We start from the raw sequence: 15,025 nt of genomic DNA, 5'->3' as shown, positions 1-15,025 counted from the left end.
GGAGAAAAACATGGGAAAGGGTAACCATGTTCAAGAAGTCATGCACCCACTACTTGATGACAGTAACTGTAACCCCTCTGTATATCACTCCAACAATAAAATAAAATTTTAAAAGACCTATCATCTTTGAATGAATAATTATTTCATTTAAAATAGAATAATTGGTTAATGTACTACCAATTGATAGGAAACCTACAGCTTTTAATTTTATATTATTATTATTATTATTATTATTATTATTATTACTTTTGGTGGTAGTTGTTTTTCCGTCTATTTGTTTATCTGAGTATTTTAGAATTCACATCATAAATGGAATAGCAGACCTATCCCATCACATTACTTATATTAATGTGTCACATGTACCTTGCTTAGACTGAAACTGAAAGTATCCTGATATAAGCCTTCCAAATAGCTAGAATTACAGAATTATGGGCATGAGACACTGCACCTAGTCTTTACTTTTTCATTTGGTTTTGCTCTAAATAAACACAGATTAAAAGAAATTTTTAGTCTAAGATAAAAGTTACATAGATAAGCTACTCTATTGTCATTCTTTGCACAATTCTATTGAACAAGTGATGGATCTCTTATGCATACATTTTCCTGAATAGAAGTCTGATAATCTAAGCATGGTTACTTCTCTGGGTTCCTTAATGCATACTTCAAATATAGCACCCCTCCTTTTTATATGCCATTCAACTTCTATTTGGAAGTGCAATATTTTAAAGATTAAAAACACTGCTGGAAATGGTCACAGCAAAGCTGGTGACTCTATTGTTAAAGTCTTGTTTGTGAATCAAAGACAAGTAAATTCCTCTCATCCATTGACATGGGTGTCTTACTAGTGCTTTCCATCGTCCTGAGCCCTCTTTAAATCTTTTTTTTTTTGGTATGTTTCTGTCTTCTTATTTTCTTTCTTATGTTTATTTTATTGTTGGCTGATGCATAGAGGAGTTTCAGTTACATTCATAATTGTAGTGGATATATTATTTCTTGAACATTGTTTCCCCTTCCCATATTTTTCTCCTGCATTCCCTCCACTCACCCCCTCCCACTCATTTTATTTTTTCCTTACTTCTCTTTTTTAAATACACAAATATATATATATATGTACATACAATATACCACATTCAGATACAGTAACAACAGATAAATCAAAGGTGAAAAAAAGTGAATAGAAATAAATTCACATAAGAACAACAATCACAGAGATAAACCTCTTGTTTCTGTATTCTGGAGTTCATTTCACTTAGCTTCATCCAATATGATTATATGTACATAGCTTCTAAGATATGATCCTTTGCTAAGAGAATCCTAGATGTATACTAAGTGTTACAAATGAGGAAAACCATTGAGCTTCTTTCAATCTTTCTGTCTTTTCTTTGGTTATGGGGCTTGAACTCTGGCCTGGGTTCTGTACCTGAGCTCATCAGCTCAAAGCTATGGCCCTACCCTTGGGACATAGCCCTATTTCCTGTTTTAATGGTAGATAAGGGTCTCTTGGCTTTGTATTGCCAGGGTTGGCTTTGAAACTGGATCCTCAGATCTCAGGCTGCTGAGTAGCTCAGATTACAGGAGTGAGCCACAAGACCCAGCTTCTTCATTTAAATCTTGACATCAGTTAGAGACATTCCCAGTCAATCTCACATTTCAAATTTACCAATGTAAAAGTGAACTTCATGTCACTAGAAATCTTTTACCAAAGAGCTAAATAACACGTGAAGTATCTTTCCAAAGAGCTAAATAGCACCATAAGCTTTATATATAATAGTGATGTATACAATATCCCAATGTAATTCTTTAAAGAAATAAAAGGGGCAATCCAAAATTTCATATGGAATAATAAAAGACTCTGTATAGCAAAAATAATTCTTAGTAGAAAGAACAGCACAGGAGGAATTTCAATACCAAACTTTATACTCTATTACAGAGCTATAGTGACCAAAACAGCTTGATACTGGCACAAGAACAGGCCTGAAAACCAATGGAATAGAAGACCCAGATATTAACCCACAGATATATGGCCACCCAATCTTTGATAAGGAAGCCAAAAAAATAAAATGGAGGAAAGACAGCCTCTTCAACAAGTGGTGCTGGCAGCACCTGCACAAAACTAAAGTTGGAACCTTCTTTGTCACCCAGAACAAGGATTAACTCCAAATGGATCAAAGGCATTGAGGTAAAAGCAGATACACTGAAAACTTTACAAGAAGATACACTAGGTCTCCTTGGCACAGGTCGAAACTTTCCTAATAAGGACCCAGAAACACAAAAAATCAGAGAAAGGCTGGATAAGTGGGACTGTATTAAACTGCAGAGCTTCTGTATGGCAAATTAACTAGAAAGCCTACAAAGTGGGAGAAGGGCTTTATTAACCATAAAATGGACAAAGGCCTCATATCTAAAATATATCAACAGCTCAAAAAATTGAATCACTTCAGAACTAATCTCCAAAGAAACAACCATCCCATTAAAAGATGGGCCAAAGAGAAAGAGAGTCTTCTCTGAAGAAGAAACAAAAATGGCTTATAGACACAAGAAGAAATGCTCGACATCTCTGGCAATAAAAGAAATACAAATCTAAGGTTCCACCTCACTCCAGTTAGAATGGCTAGGATCAAGAAATCTGATAACACCAGATGATGGAGGGGATGCAGTCATTAGGGATCACTACTACACTGTTGGTGGGAGTGCAAACTCATTCAACCATTATGGAAAGCAGTATGGCAGTTCCTCAAAAGAATAAACATAGAACTCCCCTATGACCCAGCACCTCCACTACTTGGCATTTATCCAATCGTCCAGAAACAAGGACATACTAAATCCACTAGCACAACGATGTTCATTGCATCACTATTTACCATAACAAAGATATGGAACCAACCCAGATGTCCCTCAGTTGAGGAGTGGATCAATGAAATTCTATGCTGCTGTCAGAAAGAACGATATTGTCCCATATTTAAGGAAATGGAAAGACTTAGAAAAAATCATATTAAGTGAAGTAAGCCAGACTCAAAATAATATAGTCTCAATGGTTTCCCTCATTTGTCATAATCAGTAGAAACCTTGGGCTCTCCTAAGAGAGATTTACAATAGAGCAAAACCTAGATACATAAGGCCATATAGGATGAGACTAAATGAAAGGACTACCAGAATATAAAAACAAAAGCCAAGTAATGAGTGATTGTTGTCCTTAATGTACTATGGCTTTCTCTCATCTTTTTTGCTGTCCCTTGGTTATCTCATATTGTTACAGTATTTCACCTTGTTATCTGATATATGCGTATATACGTATATATGTGTATTTGGTTATGTAAAATCTGATAGGGAAGGGAGAAAACAACATGAGGGGTAGGTGTGGGCGGAGGGAAATGGGGACCAAGACAGGAGAAAGGGTATCAATGTTTGTGAAGTAATGCACTTTCTATCTGGTGAATATAATGTAACCCTTCTATTAATTACAATTAAAAATACATGGAAGAAAAAATAATAGTGATGTATTTAGCTGCACATTATTTATAAAAGTTTAACAGAAAATAAAATTAAAACTACAAAATTTAAATGTTCAGTGAAATTAAAATCATCATGATAGAAACCTGTTTTATTAAATATTGACAAATTACAATTGTGGTTGTTCATGGATGGTATTATACGTTACCCAATGTAGAATGACTACATCAGGCTAATATCCTAGCCTTTGGTAATCATTATTCTACTCTTGAGTTTTCCTTTTTACTATTTTGATCGAGATGAGAATACACATGTATCGATCAGTTCTGTGTTAATATAATGATATTCCTAAGACTTGGTACTGAGCAAAGAAAAAAAAAATTAGCATCGTGTTTAAGGCTGAAAATCCAAGACTGAACAATGTATGTATTTAGCTGATCATGAGGACCACATAAGCTGCCTCACACCATGTGACCACATCCTAGAGAGATCCCATAATGAACAAAGATGGAGAGACATTACTGGACCAGTTCTTGCAGATTATAGCAGCCCATTAAGTAAACGCTCCCTCCATGGGTCAGCGTTGGCTATTTCTGAGGAGTACATTGCTAAGCTCCACCTGCTAAAGTTCTACTCCTTTTCAATATCTTAACACGATTGACCAAGCTTCTAACACATTGTCCCTCATGGGACAAAACATATCCACATCATAACAGTGTCTATGTCTTTCTTTGCCAACATATTACATCTGTAGTGAGACGATTGCTTGGATCCAAGATAAAATATGTAGTAGACTGAATATCTATAAATACCATGTTCCCCCAAGGTCCAATGATGAAATGATGGAACCTGAGCTTCCACAATTTTGGAATCTGGGTGTTGCAGAAGTTTGACCATAAAGTGGCTATGTATTTTTCTCTTTGAAAATTATCTGTGGAAGAGCAAGAGCTAGAAAATCTTCAGTCTTTAGCTGCTACAACTTCCAATCAAGCCTTAGAAAGCAACCTCCATCCAAATCAGCATGTTACATGGGAAATTTACTATAATCGCTAATCCAAGATACTATAGCCATTTAAGGTCAGTCCAGGAACGCATCCTAGAAAGCACTCCCTCCATGTATTCCTAACAGGCTGAGTGAATCTCCGTGGGCAGTACAAGTTTCTCTTTCCCATCTGTACTACTGGGGTTTCTATCCACTCTTAAGAAACTCAAGGTCTCAAAAAAATGTGGAGTAAAACTGATTTCCAGAATCCATTTCTGTAACTATAATAGAGATAATGTTTTATTCAAGATTTCCAAAAACACAAGATAAGAGTTGCATTGTTTTCAACTTTTAAAATCTTTTTAATTATAGCCTTCAAAAAAACTCAGTTACTCTCTCTCTTGTCTCTAGGTTTCTGTGTGTATGTTTGTTTGTATGTGTGTCTGTCTGTTTTTTTGTGTTTCTGTCTCTCTGTCTCAGTCTCTTTCAATTCCCTGCCTTACTCTTTGTCTTCTGGGTATTTAAAAATAATCAAAGACAGAACACTGTAGAATTATAAGGAATTATTACCCTGAACTATTACCCTGAAATGTATCATTTGGAAATTATCCTCTTACAATGGAAGTAGTTCTCCATATTGTTTTGTAGAACAATGTGTGCTCATTTTGTTCATATGAACCAGCTCCTCCACTCTTTTCAGTCTTCCTGGTAGCAATTAACAAAATAACAAAGGAGTAAATGGTATTTTTCCCTAACAATGACTCCTTTAATATATAAAGAGCAGGAAAAATGCTACTTGTTTTAATCTTTTGAATTATTAAATATATAATTCTTCTCCTTAGCTTTAATGGATGGCTAGGAGAGCAGGATGAGAAGCAAATGGGATTACGAGCTAATGATGTGTTTGATGTTTTATGACTGGACTTGAACCTAAAGATATCAAATGCATGAAAGATTTGTATCCAAGCTAGCAAGAAATAAATGGGAAAGTGTTTTTGTACAGTCACAAATGTATCCTATGTGAAACTGTGTTTTAGGAATACTGACATCAATGGTGGATGGTATGCCTGTGAACACTTTTGAATTCATATGCAAATAATGCATGATATAAGGAAAAGGGTGTGAGTAATTTGAGAGTAGTAGAATAGATTTGTAGAATTACTTTATACAATATATAAATCAAATATGCAAAAGAAAAAACTAGACTTTGAGTGTTTCCTTTGAAAGTTAGTATTTGTAATCTACTTCATTTTACTCTGAGAATTTGACTTTCCACTACACCCAGCCTGAGAGTTGCTTTTGCATTTTGTCTTGTGCAAGATGGCTTGCAAAAAAAGAAAGAAAGAAAGAGAGAGAGAGAGAGAGAGAGAGAGAGAGAGAGAAAGAAAGAAAGAAAGAAAGAAAGAAAGTATCTTTATATCCATTATTAAAAGATACTTTTGACAGAAAGAAAAATTGATTGATTCTTTTCATAAATATATGTTTCTCTTCTTCTGGACTCCAGCTTTCTGAGAAGCCATCTATTAATCAGATAGAACCTTTTCTCATGTGTGGAATACCCTGTTTTATAGTGCTGTACCAAGGTTTGATTTCTACATTGACTTTAAAACATTTAATATTGTGTGCCTTGGCATAGATTTCTTTCTTTTAAGTCTTGGTGACATTTCAGCATGTTGTACTAAAGTTGTTCTATATTTGATTGTATTAAGAAAATGTGGGTCTTTATATTGTTTTTCTTTTCTTTTTTCTTTTGTTTGTTTGTTTGTTTTGTAACAGTACTGGAGCTTACAAAAGCTTAAGGCTGGTGCTCTACAACTTGACCTACTCCTCCATTTTCTACTTTCATCTTTTTGCTGGCTAATTGGAGTTAAGAGTCTCTTGTTCTTTCCTAACTGGCCTGGCTGCAAACCTCTGTTCTTGGAATTGAGCCTCCTGAATAGCTGAAATTTCAGGCATAAGTCATTATTGCCCACCTAAATGAACTTTATTTTACTTTTTTTGTCTCTTTTTTCCCTCTAGTTCTCTAATTTTGCATAGATGATATTTTTCTTCCCTCTGTAGAATCTAGTCTACTCATTATTTATAATAGTTTTTTTGTTGTTCATCTGAGTTATTTCTATTGTGTTCTCTTCATGTTCACATAATCGCTTCTTTTCTGTCCTTTACATTTACAAATTTAGTCTACTGAATTTTTCATTTCAGAAATTTATTTTCAGTTCTTGGAACTTCCATTTGTTTTCATTATTGGTACTATTTATTTCCACTCCACTGGAAACATATTGTGCTTCACCCAAAATGCTAAAAATTTGCTCTAATTCTTGTGGCTTTCAGCTTTGGTCCCACACTATTGAGTTTTGCTTTTCTTGAAGTTCCCAGTACATCATGTACTAGGGACTTTTGGATTGCACAGTGGAGGTGTTTTTGTTTTTGTTGTTGTTGTTGATTCTTTGACCAAAATACAATGGTATAGTTTCTGGGTTGTTTTTTTTTATTATTTATCCAGTAAATGCTTCATCATGTCTCAGTAAACATTTTTTTTTGCATGGGTTCAAGAAGCACAGATGTACATATGCAAATTTGGAAAGCTTCTCTGATTTCTTTTCTTCCACGTTTTCCTCAGTAGAACAGATAACTGAAATTCATTTTGCTTTTGTTGACCAGAAAGAATAACTGATGTTTTTGTATTGTAGCTACAATGAGAAGATGATATAATACTGAGTCTTCAATTAGATATGATCAACAAATATTTTTTAAAAAAATAGGATCATCCCTTATTGTGATTTTTAGTATAGCTTAAGCATCTCAATTCAAAAATGCAGTTCTGAACTTGTCCAATATTGAAAATACTTTTGGTGTTCATATGATGTCCTCTTAATTGGACAGTCTACAATTGATCTCCTATATTGAGTCACTCTCAAAACACAAGGCACTAAGATATTATATAAATTGCTGTTAAACTAAAAATATAAATGAATTTCATATTAGGACTTGAAATTATCCCTAAGATATTTCATTATGTATAGATATCCAAAATGTTAAAAATCCCTGAACCAAATCATATTAATCACAATATTTACAGATCAAAGATACTCAAACTAATACTGTAGTCACTATTGATGATAGCAAAACAGCGAAAATCACTTCTTTAGAATTTATTGGAAAAAAACAATAGTAGTTACAAATAACTACACATAGGGAAAAGTATTGGCAATACGTTAGGTACAATGATGACTTTCTAAACATATTATCTGTACATAATGCTCACAGCAATCCTTAATATATTGATATGCTCATTTTAAAGATAAGGAAAATGAATTGAGAAACATCATAAACATGGCACAACTCTTCCAGGATGGAGTTTTGTTTCTATTTCTTTTTTTTTTTTGCCAGATAGAAGGTGCATTAATTCACATACATTGATACCCTTTCACATGTCTTGGTCCCATTACCCTCCCCCCGACCTAACCATCTTGGTTTTCCCCCCTTCCATATCCAATTTCAAATAACCAAATACAAATATATCCAATATATCAGATAACAAAGTGAGATACTGTAACAATATAATATAACCAAGGGACAGCAAAAGAGATGAGAGATAACATAGTACCTTAACAACAACAATCATTCATTATATGGCTTTTGTTTCAATATCCTAGAGGTCCATTCAATTAGGTTCATACTATATGGCCTTATGTATCAAGGTTTTGCTCTATTGCAAATCTCTGCTAGTAGAGCCCAAAGTTTCTACTGATTATGATGAATGAGGGAAACCATTGAGCCTAAGTTCCTTCGAGTCTGGCTTACTTCACTTAATATGAGTTTTTCTTTTTTTAATTTTTATTTTTTATTGTAATTAATAAAAGGGTTACATGATATTTGCCAGATAGAAGGTGCATTAATTCACATACATTGATACCCTTTAACATGATGGGTGGGGGAGGTGGGAGGGAGGGTAATGGTTACCAAGACTTGTTTCTATTTCTAATCACCAGGGCCTAGATCCAGAAATCTTAATACATCATTATGCCTTCTCAAACAATGGTAAAATGATATAAAGTATCATAAAATGAGATAATTCTTATGGAAAGATCTGAGGGAATTAATCTTATCAGCTCAAAGACTGAGGGCATAGTAATTCTATGAGTGTTGACTTGGCTTTTTTTTAATTTTATTTTTTATTTGTTTATTTTTTATTATCTTTAAGCAATAGACTAAGAAGCTGACATCTAAAAAGTGTGTCTCTCAATCAGTGTTACCCCTTTTATCATTTCGTTTCATCCTTTGAATCCTCTCCAGCATTTGTTATCTTTTCTTCTGAAGATTGATATTTATATTCTCACCAGGGTAAAATAGAATCTCACTATAATTATATTTTCCACTATTCTCATAACTAAGACTGTTATGATTTTTTACATTTATTTACTGGCCATTGGTACATTTTTCCAGGACCATTCATTTTTCCTGCAAATGACATGATATTCTTCCTGATAGATGGATAAAATTTACATGTATATATTTTACTTAAATACACATTCATACACATTTATTTATTTGTATATCATTATGTATATATATTATACATATCTGTATAATATATAATGATATATAATTCATATATAGCATCTATATCACATCTATATATTAGATAGACAGATAGATATTGATATACAAGTGTCTTAGTGTATCCCAACTTGTGAACTTTTGGATAGATGCCCAAGGATGATATTTCTGGGCCATAGAATAGTTCTATGTTTAGATATTTGAAGAATCTCCAAACGGCTTTCCACAGTTTTGTATGAAGGTCATATGTTCAAAAAATTTTTTATTAAAGTATGGTGAGTAACAAATGGGAAGAGTCAAATGAGGTAACTCATTTGTGCAATTAATTTAAAGTTTACTACCACTACCACCAACATGCAAGAAAGTAGAAACATTTATTGTTGGGGTGGTAAGATCAAATGGAAGGGGTCAGAAAAATGGGCAGAGTAGTGAGCAAATGTAGTCATCATATTTAATGTGAATATGTGAAAATTTTAGTAGGTAAATGGAAAGGAGGATGGGTGAGGTTCAGAGTAATGGAGATGGGTGAACAAAAACAATGGTATTTTCCAAAATGATTGTACTCATAAACTGATATATCAAATTGAAACATTCTCCTTTGTACAACTACTTCAGGAAAATAAAAATAAAAGTGAAGGAAGTGAAAAGTATAAATAAGGTTTTTTTTTTGTTTTTGCAACGGGTTTGCTGTCAAGATGCAGATGCTGTGAAACCCACCACTAATTCAAAGCCAAAATGGGAAAAGAAAAGGCCCATGTCAATATTGTCTTCATTGGACACATCGATTCTGGCAAGTGGACCACTACTGGACATCTGATCTACAAATGTGTTGGCATCGACAAGCGAACCATTGAGAAGTTCCAGAAGGAGTCTTCTGAGATGGGAAAGGGCTCCCTCAGGTATGCCTGGGTCCTGGATCAACTGAAGGCTGAGCCTGAGCATGGTATCACCACTGCCATCTTCCTGTGGAACTTTGAGACCAGCAAGTATTAGGTGACCATCACTGATGCCCTAGGACACAGAGATGTCATCAGATCATGATAACAGATTCATCCCAGGCTGATTGTGCTGTCCTGATGGTTGTTCCTGGTGTTGGTGAATTTGAAGTTGGCATCTCCAAGAATGGGCAGACCCATGAGCCATGCCCTTCTGGTTTACACACTCGGTGCGAAACAGCTCATTGTTGCTGTTAACAAAATGGATTCCGCTAAGCCACCCCACAGCCAGAAGAGATAAAAGGAAATTGTTAAAGAAGTGAGCACTTACATTAAGAAAAATTGTCTACAACCCTGACACAGTAGCATTTGTGCCAATTTCTGCTTGAAATGGTGGCAACATGGTGGAGCCAAGTGCCAGTATGCCTTGTTTCAAGGAATGGAAAATCATCTGTAAAGATGGCAGTGCCAGTGGAACCACTTGCTTGAGGCTTTGTATTGCATCCCCCTGCTCCCCAACTCATCCCACTGACAAGCCTTTGCGCCTGCCCCTTTAAGGGTGTCTACAAAATTATAGATATTGGCACCCTCCCTGTGGGCCCAGTGGAGACCGGTGTCCTCCAGCCTGGCGTGGTGGCCACCTTTGCTCCTGTCACTGTCACAACTGAATGAAGTCTCCTGAAATGCATCAGGAGGCTTTGAGTGAAGCCCCTTCTGGGGACAATGTGGGATTCGACCTCAAGAGCGTGTCAGTCACAGATGTCGGCCATGACAATGTTTCTGGTGACAGCAAGAATGATCCTCCCGTGGAAGCAGCTGGCTTCACCGCTCAGGTGATCATCCTGAACCGTCCAGGCCAAGTCGGTGCTGGCCGTGCCCTGCGCGGGATTGGCACACTGCTCACTTCGCTTTCAAGTTTGCTGAGCCGAAAGAGAAGATTGACCCCGGTTCTGGTAAGGAGCTCAATTCCTGAAGTCTGGTGATGCTGCCGTGGTTGATACTGTTCCAGGCAAGCCCACGTGTGTGGAGAGCTGCTCTGACCATCCTCCTCTGGGTCGTTCTGCTGTTCGTGATATGAGACAGACAGTTGCTGTGGGTGTCACCAAAGCTGTGGACAAGAAGACTTCCCAGAAAGCTCAGAAGGCTAAATGAAAATCACCCCTCACACCTGCCACTTCAGTCTTCACCACGGGTGGAAGAACAGTGTTGGAACTGTTTATCATAATGGGCCATTTCAGTTTAATAGGGAAAGACTGGTTAATGATAACTATGCATCATAAAACCTTCAGAAGGAAAATGTTTTTTGAACCATTTTTTTGTATGTGTGTGACAGTTACTAGTTTTTAAAAATCGGTACTTTGTTTTTAATGGAAACAAAATGACCAAAAATCTGACACAGAATTTTGAGACCCATTAAAACAAAGTTCAATGAGAAAAATAAAAAAGTAAATAAATAGATAAGAGAAACTGTGCTGAAAGGTTGGATCAGTTTATTAGCAAACTGAGTCTCGTCGAAAGGCTCCTTTTCTAGAAGTTGTACAACTGAGTTGATAGTCTAACATATTATACTGTTCTAACACAGCACAGAATTTACTGAATGGTATGGATTCTGTGGACAATCAAGGGAAGTAAGATAATGATAACATTGAAAATGGAAGTCAGTTACTTGAAATTTTAAAACAAAATCATGAATGACAATTTAGGAATATGAATGTAAGACATACACAGTTGTATTAAATTCAGTTACCACAATAGAAGATAATACAGTATGTCCTATGTTTTAAGGTAATTGGCTACTCAAAAATTGGCATTGTAATTTAAACCATATACTTCAGATCTCAACTTCTTTTATTTTAAGCTAATGTGCTTATATTTGTTCTCTTACACAGTGTTTGTGTGTGTGTGTGTGTGTGTGTGTGTGTGTGTGTGTGTGTGTGTGTGTGTGTGTGTGTGTGTTAGGACATGTATATATGCATTGCTCCTGAACAAATCTCCTTTCCCTGTGGAAGGTTTTTGGGTCAGATTCAAACAAAGAAGAATACTAAAGTACCAGGATACTAAAGTAAAACAATTTATTGGGTTGTTAAAGATGAAAACCATTTCATTTACATAAGAGTAGTATATTTTTGAATTAAGAGTTTTAACCTCTAACTGACAAATTTGCAAAATATGCTTTAACATTTTCTTAAGTAGATTAGGTATTTCACAATACAGAAAGGAAAAAGTGAAGTACAATTATCAGGAAAAATCTGAATTTCAACACAAAGACTAGAATAATACTTCATTTAATTTTTTTCTTTACACTCTTCTATATTCCTCTTGGCTGTATTATCAGAATGAGAATTAATATTAACAAAATAGAATCATTACAGCATGAAACTCAGTAGGTAGTCATAAGATATTGAAAATATAATTATATAGAAGTTGTGCTGACATTAATATGAGCTAATAAAATAAGGTAAAAATTAAAGGTAATCCAATGAAATTTGTAGAAAATAAATTTTGAATGAGCAAAATTAGTTGAAGTGTAGTTCAATCAGTCAAATTACTTTTCTCATTTGTTTTGAGTAAATAAGTTAATTAGCAATATGGATATCACATTTATTCCCATTTTGTATATAGGTCAAATGTGCACATAAGTTCTATGTATATATGGATATAAGAAATAGAGTAGCTTTACTAGTATTGCTATGCCTTTTATAATATAGCATAGCAATTGACAATTAATACACAGCATGGTGTTTATAATAAAATTATCCTTTGTACTTAAATACTGGGAGTACTCATTTATGAGAAAAATAAGCCATTCAATCAAGATTTTAGCTCCTAATTTAGACCCAAATTATATCAAGCCTGATATTTCTGTTTTTTTTCTTGCTGATTAAAATGAATATAATTGCTATTTCAGATAATTGAAATCTCTACCTAAAAACAAAATTCATTGTGTCGACTCTGCAATTACTCCCAAACTCATCCATTCCTTCTCTCAAATATTACAAATATTAGCATACTAGAACTATATTTAATTATCAGGATTGTTTCAATTAGAGAAAATATAGACATCGATATAAAAAAACAAGTTAAATTCACACTTTTGTTTTTCTTCTCTGCCTTTAAGGAAACATGAATGCAAGCTCTTTGGAAGCTCATTCCCGAGTGTTATTTCCAGGATATGCTGTGAGATTAAAGCAGATTGCAAATAATTTTCTAATTTTAAAATGATAGCGCATAATGAGAATGTTGAAGCTTTGCAATAACATGAATTGACTTATGAATTAATAAACACTGTGGTATATATTCAGCACATATTTAGTAATCTCCTTTCTTCCTTGAAAATTGATCTTTCATTTGTGTGAGCAATTAAGTTAAAATGCTTATAGTCACATTGCACACAGACTAATTTGTACTTAAACCTAAACCAGATTTTCAAGCATTGTTTTCACTATGTACATGATTCCTAATAGATGTTAAGGAAACAATCTGCATTATTTCAAGTTGAGAAACGTTGCCATAAATTTGTTTATTGTAAGAATTGTCTATAACTTTAATGGGTAAATATTTACACTGATATATGGGATGAAGCCAAAATTAATGGGATGAAGTTATTAATTCTCTCTCTCTCTCTCTCTCTCTCTCTCTCTCTCTCTCTCTCTCTCTCTCTCTCTCTCTCTGGAAAGAGAATATAAAAACAAATTGAGAAGATAATTTACAGACTAGAGATAGTTCACATCTAGTATATAACTTGGATTCTAAAAATAGGAAAATAGTCTTTTAAAATTAAGTTCATTAATACTAAGCTATTTTGAAAAAATTGTGCATTTGAGAATACTTTAATTGAGAAGTAGGCTAAAAGTAGCTTGTAGCTGAGATCATAAATACATTGGCTAATTATAATGTAATATTTATTATAATATGCCTTGTTTCAGATATGTGGGCAAGAGAAATAATTTACTAAATTGCACATTGGAGTAGGAGTTAATCAGCAGTAGCTAGAAGGTCATGTACAACTGAACACTATTGTATCTGGGGATGACTTGTTCTTTCTTTCTGTGTTTTTCTTTTCTGTATTGCACAAGGTTGAAGGTTATTTTACCACCACCACCACCACCACCACCACCACCACCACCACACCCCTTCCCCAATAATAAAATAGGTTAAAGGCTTAGTGGTAGAATGCTTGCCTAGCATACATGAAGCCCTGGGTTCAATTCCTTAATAATACATAAACAGAAAATGCTAGAAGTGGTGCTGTGGCACGAGTGATAGCTTTCAGAAAGCCCAATGATAGTACTCATACCCTGAGTTCAATCTCCAGGACCAGAAAAATATCAGTTAAATAGCGACAGCATTGTAGATAAAATCATATTTCTATACCCAACAGACATATTTAAGAGCTTATAATTTATGTGATAATTAGAATTAAGTCCACTTACATGAACATTGACTACATCTTCTATGATTGTTATGCTGAGTCACACCATATTTATTTTTATTTTTATTTTTGTCAATCATGGGGTTTGAACTCTAGGCCTGGGGGTTGTCCCTGAGCTCTTCAGCTCAAGTCTACCACTGTACCCCTTGAGCCACAGCCTCACTTCTCGTTTTCTAGTGGTTAATGGGAGATAAGAGCTTCACATTCTTTAGTGCCTGGGCTCGCTTTGAACCAGGATCCACAGATCTCAGCCTCCTGAGAAGCTAGTAATATGGGCATGAGCCACAGCACCCAGCCCACACCATCATAAAAGTCACATCACATGCTAGTTATGTGTAAACATCAGGTAGTTCATCGTAAGTCCAAATCGATGTCTAGTCATAGGGAAGAGGGAAAATTTGACTTGATGTCCCTGAAGTAAGAGCCAAATACTGTATATTCATATATGAAATCTCCAAGTGCAATGAGCCTGGTAAGTAAAGATAGATTGCTCCTGAATGAATTAATGCTTAGACAAGAATACTAGTCTAAGCGACCCCATTTGGAAGATTCTATGAATGTTGACAGTGGCTAAAATTGTCCATATGTGTGTTGGATAGAAAATAATATGATATAACCTGAAATATTAACCTCAATTTTCTAATCAACATTTTCATGACAGTAAAT

General features: G+C 34.8%; 2 pseudogenes across 5 annotated transcripts in view; both read left to right on the top strand.

Moving 5' to 3' along the window:
- LOC150064157 (small ribosomal subunit protein eS27-like pseudogene) overlaps window positions 1-15,025 on the top strand; it is a 116,237-nt pseudogene that overhangs the window by 88,096 nt on the left and 13,116 nt on the right. Inside the window, exon 3 of one of the 5 annotated variants that reach the window (XR_016535123.1) lies at window positions 13,046-13,157. The exons of 2 other annotated variants lie outside the window; for them this stretch is intronic. The product of XR_016535123.1 is annotated as a small ribosomal subunit protein eS27-like pseudogene, transcript variant X3 (transcript). Of the gene's footprint in view, window positions 1-5,274; window positions 5,312-6,208; window positions 6,767-13,045; window positions 13,158-15,025 lie in introns of those variants that run through there. 2 more of the 5 variants (XR_016535122.1, XR_016535124.1) reach the window with 2 other exon arrangements.
- LOC150064158 (elongation factor 1-alpha 1 pseudogene) lies at window positions 9,627-11,250 on the top strand (annotated as a pseudogene).

Source organism: Megascapheus bottae, chromosome 4, assembly GCF_031878675.1.
Source record: "Megascapheus bottae isolate mThoBot1 chromosome 4, mThoBot2.hap1, whole genome shotgun sequence".
Taxonomy (NCBI): Eukaryota; Metazoa; Chordata; class Mammalia; order Rodentia; family Geomyidae; genus Megascapheus; species Megascapheus bottae.
Note: the sequence above shows the minus strand (reverse complement) of the source record. Positions and strands in the feature narration are given on the sequence as shown.